This window comes from Camelus dromedarius, chromosome 27 (genome assembly GCF_036321535.1).
Source record: "Camelus dromedarius isolate mCamDro1 chromosome 27, mCamDro1.pat, whole genome shotgun sequence".
Classification (NCBI taxonomy): domain Eukaryota; kingdom Metazoa; phylum Chordata; class Mammalia; order Artiodactyla; family Camelidae; genus Camelus; species Camelus dromedarius.
Genome location: NC_087462.1, coordinates 24,823,313 through 24,831,224, shown reverse-complemented (window position 1 = coordinate 24,831,224; position 7,912 = coordinate 24,823,313). Strand labels below are relative to the sequence as shown.

The 7,912-nt window shown below is 43.9% G+C and overlaps 1 pseudogene; it reads right to left on the bottom strand.

Annotated features, from left to right (window-relative positions):
• Positions 1-3,529: 3,529 nt before the first annotated feature.
• LOC105100643 (serine hydroxymethyltransferase, cytosolic-like) lies at positions 3,530-4,069 on the bottom strand (annotated as a pseudogene).
• Positions 4,070-7,912: the final 3,843 nt, after the last annotated feature.

The window sequence follows — 7,912 nt, the reverse complement described above, 5'->3', positions numbered from 1 at the left end:
CATGTATATATATCTTTGCCATTGTGTATGGTATCTTAAATTAATTTTGTGTTGATTTATTGCTAGTGTGAACAAATGTAATTAATTTGTATATTTTTATAGGAAGTATATAATCTGTATTTAGGTTTCATAAATTTGTAGTTGAAACAGTAGATCCACATACCTGAGTTGTTTCAAACATCTGTAAAGGTTTTCTAATAGGTACATCCATAGGTTACACACTTACGATTCCATTTACAGGACCTTCTGGGAAAGGCAAAACTCTGAGGACAGAGAACAGATCACTGGTTGCCAGGGGTGAGGGGTCGAGGAAGGGTTTAGCTAACAAGGAGAAGTATGAGGGACAGTTTTGGGGCAAGAGAACTGTTTTATATCCAAATTGTGGTGTTGGTTGCACTGCTGTATGCATTTATCAAAACTCACAGAACTGTACACCCAAAGCAGTAAATTTTATTTTACTTCATGTAAATTTTTAAAAAAATCAGAAATATTCCAGAACTGAGTAAGTTCAATAAAATGCTGAACTTAACAACATTCAAAAGGTTTTCTGATAATGGAACTGAGTATCAGTTGTTCAATTAAACTTAAAACTAATTAAAGTGAAATAAGATAAAAAAAATTCAATTCCCCAGTCTTAGCCACATTTCCAGGACCCACAGCCACAAGCAGCTGGTGGCTGCTGCGTTAGACAGTGTGGTTCTAATAAGTGGGATAAGAGAAGAACCGGTTCTGGCAGTTTGGAAGGGCTCACCTGTAAAATACATATATAATATATATATTCTTTTTTTTTGTCTAGTCTTGAGTAGGAGGAGATCTTCAATTACCATTTCAACTAAAAAACTAATTATCAATTTATTCAAATTATCTTTCCTTCTTGTGCAATTTTGGTATTTAAAATTTTGCCTACAGATTTCTCCATTTTTTTAGGTGTAAAAATTATTAGCATTTTATTGTTTATAAATATTTGTCACCTTCACTAATCTTTTATATTATCTTTTGACCTACAGTTATCTTTATTGTATTCCCCCTTCTCATTTCTTTGGATTTGTTCTGCTCTTTTGAGCTGAATGCCTGTCTCACTTATTTACTTTTATTGACATAGAGTCAGTTACAATGTGTCAATTTCTGGTGTACAGCATAATGTTTCAGTCATACATATACATATATATTCATTTTCATATTTTTTCATTATAAGTTACTCCAAGATATTGAATATAGTCTCCTGTGCTATACAGTATAAACGTGTTTGTCTGTTTTATAGATAGTAGTTAGTATTTGCAAATCTCAAACTCCCAGTTTATCCCTTCCCACCCTCCCGCCCAAGTAGCCATCAGATTCTTTACTACATCTGTGAGTCTGTTTCTGTTTTGTAGATAAGTTCATTAGTGTCTTCTTTCTTTTTTAGATTCCGCATGTAAGTGTTGTCAGATGGTATTTTTCTTTCTCTTTCTGGCTTCACTTCACTTAGAATGACTATCTCCAGGTTCATTTACTTTTAACATCACCTGTTTCCCAACACGTGTATTTGGAGGTATACATTTTCCTTCAGCTACTGTTAATTGAGTCCCACAAAGTTTTTTTTTAACTTTGTGAGAAATTAATTTATTTGAGTTGAGCTATTTTTGAAATATAAAAGTTGGTTGTGTTTTTTAAAGCTGTAATTCTTGTAGATGTTCTGTGGTTAAAACCTTGCCTGTGAGTGTTACAGTCATCTCTGTCTTGCACTTCTGTAACCAAGCAGGACCCCGTGGGGCCTTCCAGGGTCAGATCCCTCCCCTGTCCTCTGCTGCAGCTCCTCTCTGAAGCACCCAGATAACAGTATCTCATGCATATTTCCGGAGTTTTCCAGATGCTAAAAACCACCACCAAAGGGAAGAAATTAACTACTTGATGAGAGCCCATGGCCGCAGACCTTCTGGTGCCTGGGGGTTGATAGCGCTGATGCTCTGTTACCTCAGCATCAACCAGAGGACTGTGCACGAGCTAAGCACGTATCCTGCGGTCGCCCTCCCTCATCTGGCCTTTAAACGTTCTTTGCTGAAACCCTTCCAGGAGTTTGGGGTTTTCTTGGTCATGAGCCACCCTGATCTCCTTGCTAAGCCCTGCAATAAACATTTCTCTGCTCCAAACTTTGATGTTTCAGTTTGTTTGGCCTCATGGTGCGGCGGGCACACGAACTTGCCTTCGGTAACACCTCAGCTTTGTGAGAAACAGAGTTTCTGTGGGAAGGTGATGTCTGATTTCCTGATTATAGAGAAGGTGGTGGGGTGGTCACCTCGAGCCAGGCAGGAAAGCCCCTGGCTGATGTGCACAGGGGCTTGGAGCTAGGTCCTTGGGCTCGCCTGCCCGCCCTGGGGTCCAGGGAAAGGGACCACGTCCCCTTGTGCCCAGGTGCCCAGAGAGGGACTCCCACCCAGCTGGATGGCATTTGGAATAGACGCATATAACTTGTAAAGCACCCAGCAGAAGCGTCAGGAGACTCCAGCCTCCATTGCAACGGGGGTGATTCAGCCCTCCTTAGGCGTCCCGCTGGGGAACAGATGTCAATGGGTGGCTTTTACAAGCTCCAACTTGGGTGTTCCTTATCTGTTGCAGGGAGTTTGGGGGAAGCCCGGAGACTCTTGAGAGCAGAGTGAGTAAAATTACCAGAACCTTTCCAGTAGCTCTGCCCTGCGCCACCATCTAGATGAAGGAGGATTAATAAAAAAAAGCCACGTTTAGGCTAGCGGATGGTTGCCCTTAAACCGGCCAATGGACCTGACTGACTGGTTGCTGTAGCTCCAGGCCCATTGTTAAAACTACAGCTGTTAATTTTGCCGTTTCCGCTTTATTCCAGTAATTGAAAGGGACAATCATGCTTGGTCTCTGAGTTGTTCTCCAGGGAGAAGATTACAGAATTGTAACCTTACAAAATAGCCTGAATTACCAAGAAGATCATGCCTTGGGCACTTATAAGATAAGGAGATCTAGAGAGTGACAACCACTGGCTTCTATGGACTTGGTCACCTGGAGATACCGTGATGCCACTCTGAGTCTTAGGAGAAGAAAATGATTCTGTTCTGTTATCGATGCTTTATTGTTTGAGCTATGGCTGCATAATGCCCCTGCCCCATCCCCAGGAGGGCTCCCAGTTCTGAAGGCACCAGCCTGCTGTGAGGCCCCTTTGCCTGGCAAAGCGATAAAGCTGCCTCTTTTCCACTAAGCGCCAAGAGCCTGGCTCTCGGTCATTTGGCTCGTCAGGGACTGGGCTGATCTTTCGGCCACACAGATAATTAAGGCTGATTGGCTAAATTGTATTTCATTTTTCCAGAATAGCCATATATATGTAGCTGTGAGAAAATGAGGTTTAAATATATAAACTCCTTGATAACTTGTCCCAAAATTACCAACAATGAGCCTTAAATGGATTTTGATTTGTGAAGAAGATAACATAGCAAAGCTCAAAAAGAAGCCTCTCAGAGGGCCACAGGGAGGTGACCAGCCGATGTGGGGCCCCAGAAGAGCGCTGGGCCCTGGGGCAGAAGCTCCTCTAGAAGTCAGGCAGGCCGGGCAGAGGGGGAGGGAGGCAAAGCCCCCCACCTCCGCCCAGAGAGCCCCCGCTACCCGCCGGCGCACCTTGTCCCCAGTCCCCACCCAGCCAGCTACTCTGAGAACTTCAGGGTGGCCCTGCCACCCACGGTGTCCTGGATCTGCAGGCTCAGTGCCATCCCTCTGTGAACAAAGTGGGTGACTTTTTGGAACCCTCCTTCCAAAAGTCCCCAGGATGTCAGTGCAGGGACCCCCAGCCACAGCCCACCGGGCCATAGTGCACATCTGCCACCTGGGCTGGCATTCTTGGTGCAGGCGGTGGAACAGGCTTCCAGCACCTTCTCAGCCTGCTGCTGCCAGGTGCCTTTGGCTCGGGGGTCCACGAGGATCAGACGGTTGTCACAACCACCTGTGACCAGCTGGTAGCCCAGCTCCGTTAAGGCCTCCGCCAGAGCCCTGCTGTGGCCACCACCGGCGCCCATAGACTGAATTCCGGAGGAACGGCCTGCTTCAGAGCCACGGTGCCCTGAAATTTTAACATCTATGGTTCAGTTTTAAATATTTCTTAATTTGCTTTCTGCTAAGAGTACTTTAGTAATATATTATGTACTTTCCAATCTTTCTTTTTCCTTTTCTTTTTTCCCTTCCAGCCCCCTCCTTCCTCTTCCCTTCTCTCTTCCTCCCTCCCCCTCCCTCTCTCCCTCTCCCCCTTCCCTCCCTCACTCCCTCTCTCCTTCCCTCTCTCTCTTCCTTCTTCTGTCTCTTTATTTCTTTCCAATTTCCATTATGGTTGGAGAACACAGTTGGTACAATATTGAATTTATTGGATTTATTCAAGTGTCCTTTAAGGTGCAATTTTATGTTTAATTCTTATAAATATTCTGAATGTGCTTGAAAGTTATATGATTCTGTTTGTGGTGGATGTAGATACATACACATGCACACATTTAACAACATTGTGCAGGTCTTTCACATCTCTGCTGTTTTTATCTGCTGGCTTTATTGGTTTCTGAGAGAGGTATGTTAAAATGATTGATTTAGCTATTACCTCCTACGGTTCTGTCAGTTTCTGGGAAAGTATGCTAGCATTACTAACTTACTGTTTCTCTTAAAAATTCTTCCAGTTGTGGCTTGCCTTAACTTGAGAGGCTAAGTTTTAGGCCAAATACATCTGTGTGGATGTATATTTTTCTGTTAGGGTAAATGTGTATGCAATTTTGCTAAATATCATCAATTTCTGCTCCACAGGTTTATACAATGTTGCCTTCCTACTGAAAGTATGTGAAAATGATGGTTTCCCCAAAACCCTGCCAGTAGGGTGTATGGTCAAGTTTTTAGATTTTTAATTAATTAATTTTATTTTTTAAAAATTTAAAAAACTTAAACAAGTTTTTTTGGGGGAAGGTAATTAGATTAATTAATTTTTTAGCGGAGGTGCTGGGGGTTGAACCCAGGACCTCAAGCATGCATGCTAGGCATGTGCTCTACCACTGAGCTCTATCCTCTCCCCAACTTTTCAGATTTCTTGTTACCATAATGGGTGAGAAATTATTTATATCTCAATGCAGTTTTAACTTGCATTCTTTTTTGGGGGGGTGTAATTAAGTTTTTATTTAATTTATGGAGGTACTGGGGATTGAACGCAGGACCTTGTGCATGCTAAGCATGGGCTCTACCGCTGAGCCATACCCTTCCCCCTTAGCTTGCATTCCTCTTATTACAGGTTGGGTTGAGTTTTGTTTTGGATTTGAGTGCTATTTCCACTTCTTTCTCTGTGATTGTCTCTTCATTTCTTTTGTCCATTTCTCTACTGGGCTGTTGATTTTTTTCTTTCCAATATTTAGAAGATCTTCATATATTAAGCATAATAATCCTCTGTATTATAAATTCTCATTCATCTTTTCACTGTGTGATGGTTTTTGGAAGTAAGTTCCACTTGGTTATTATTACTATTCTTTATTTATTTATTTATTTTTGTAAGGGGAGGTAATTAGGTTTATTTATTTGTTTTTGATGGAGGTACTGGGGATTGAACCCAGGACCTTGCGCATGCTAAGCATGCACTCTACCACTGAGCTCTACCCTCCCCCACTATTCTTTAAATAGAATGGTGGATTCTATTTACTAATATTTTATTTAGAAATTTTGCATTTGGTCTGTAAGGAGATTTTTTTTCTCCTACTCTTCCTTCCTTCCTTCTTTCCTTCTTTCCTTTCTCTTTTTCTTTCCTTCTCTCCTTCCATCTATCTTCCTTTTTAAAAACATATCCTTGTTTGTCAAGTTCTGGTGTCGTGATTATGGCAGCCTCCAAGAATAACGTGGTCAGGGAAGGCAAATTCATACCCCACATGTGTGTCTGTCTCTGTGAGGACAATTCGCTGTCCCTTCCATGATAGAAGTGCCCAGTGTAACCACCTTGAGTGGGCTGGGTGGTCCCTGCGTTGCATCTGTCTTTGGCAGGGTGGGCACTCAGCAGCGGCCGTGGCCAGAGCAGCCTCTATGAAGGGAAGTCCACGCAAGAGCCTCCCCCTTGCTTCCATGGCCACTTTGTGCCCAGACCTGATGAACACGTACTGGGTGCTGGGGAAGCGGCTGACTGACATCCACAGAAGGGTCGTGACAACGTTCTCTGCAGTGGGTGGATGCTGCCTTCTGGGTCGTCTGCTTCTTTCCAAGCCCCTGGTCAGCTGGCCAGTCTGTTAGCCACGGCCCATGGACCACTGCCACATCAAGGGCCATCTTTCCTTCCAGACAACGTGGACCGCCAGGTGCTCGCGACAGCCTACTGTGCTTTTTCCTCTTCATTTCGTGGTCCTGGGGAACCCCCATGAGGCATGGCAGCAAAGCAGGAGGGCTGGTCCTGTGGGATCTGATCCACAGACAATTTATTTGGACTTTCTGGAGCCACTTGGACCTACCTAGCGTATACCACTTCCGTGGTACAGTGGGCTGCTTCTGGGCACACCCACTTTTATGATTTGGTAGATCGGCTGGTACCCAGTTCCTAATGGGCAATGTGGTGTAATTATTTCATAAAGCAGATTATATTTTTTAATTAGATTTTTCATTTGCTGGTATTTCTTGTACATTTTGTCTTCTCCTATCTTGAGGTCATTGTTCTGATTTAATTTCCATGTTCATGAGAATATCCTTGAATTATTTCCTCAGTGGATTTTATGAGAAATATGTTAGAAGTGTGATTTTCTTTGGCAACTATTCTGTTCTTTCTTTCTGGAAGCTTCTAAGATTTCCTTTTGATCATCATAGTTCAAAAATTTATAGAAAATGTCTGTATTTGTGATTTTAAAATCAAACTCTGCCAGTACTTAGGCTAGCATTTTCAACAGGAAAATTCATGTTTTTTTTTTTTTCAGATAAGGGAAGTTTTCATGTATTGTATCTTACAGATGGATGAGGTAACTGCATCGGTCAGGCTAGGCTAGGCTTCTGCCTCGGTAACAAACAGCTCCCAAATCCCAGTGGCTGGACACATGGAAATTTATTGCTCAATCATATGAAGTTTGTTGCAGGTCTGGGCCCGTTTCCAAGACATCTGTCTTTCATAGAGTGATTCAGAGATCAGGCTGCTTTGGTTTTTTTTTTTTTGGTCCCACACACCAACATGAGGGTTTCTCCAAATAGATGCAGTGGGAAAAAAGACAGCTGGAGAGCTCTGTGCCAGGCTTTGCTGGGAAGTGACCCGTCTCCTGCTCACAGCCTGTTGGCCAGAGCCAGGCACATATGGTCTTCTACTTGCTGGGAAGAGGTGGGAGTGGTATGGATGAGTGAAGTCACCAAGGAAGGGAGGTAGATAGAGGGGGAAAGAAGGTCATGGAGAAGAGGAGGAGCCAACAAAAGAGACAGGGAAAAAATGATGTTCAAGGAGGTGGGAAGAGGACCGGGACGTGTATCCTGGAACCCAAGGAGGAGACTGTTACTGGGAGGAGGGAGTGAGCAAGATGGGGCAGTCAGATGAGGACAGGCTGTGGGATCTAGGTGGAAATGATCTGTAACTTGAGGACAGCAATTTATCAGAGCGGTGTGCAAAAGCCTGTCTGCAGTGAGTCAGAGAGAGATGGGGCTGGGGAGGAATTCGAGACAGGCATAGACAGGCAGTGGGGCAGGTGCTGGCGGGGAAGTAGGTTCAGGACAAGGGTGTTTCTGCTGGTTCTTTTCAGCTGGGGAGGAAACAGCATTTTTCTTTGCTGTTGAAGAAGATCTCATAGAGTGAAAACTGATGATGTGGGGAGAGAGAGGGGAGTGCTGTTGGAGCAGTGCCCTTGAGTGGCTGTGGGTGGCGGCCTGGACAGCCCATCTCAGGTCCTGGTTAAGGTTCATCAAGAGAGTTCAAGGAAGAGAGAGGGGCAGGCGTTTGGGGTTTGGG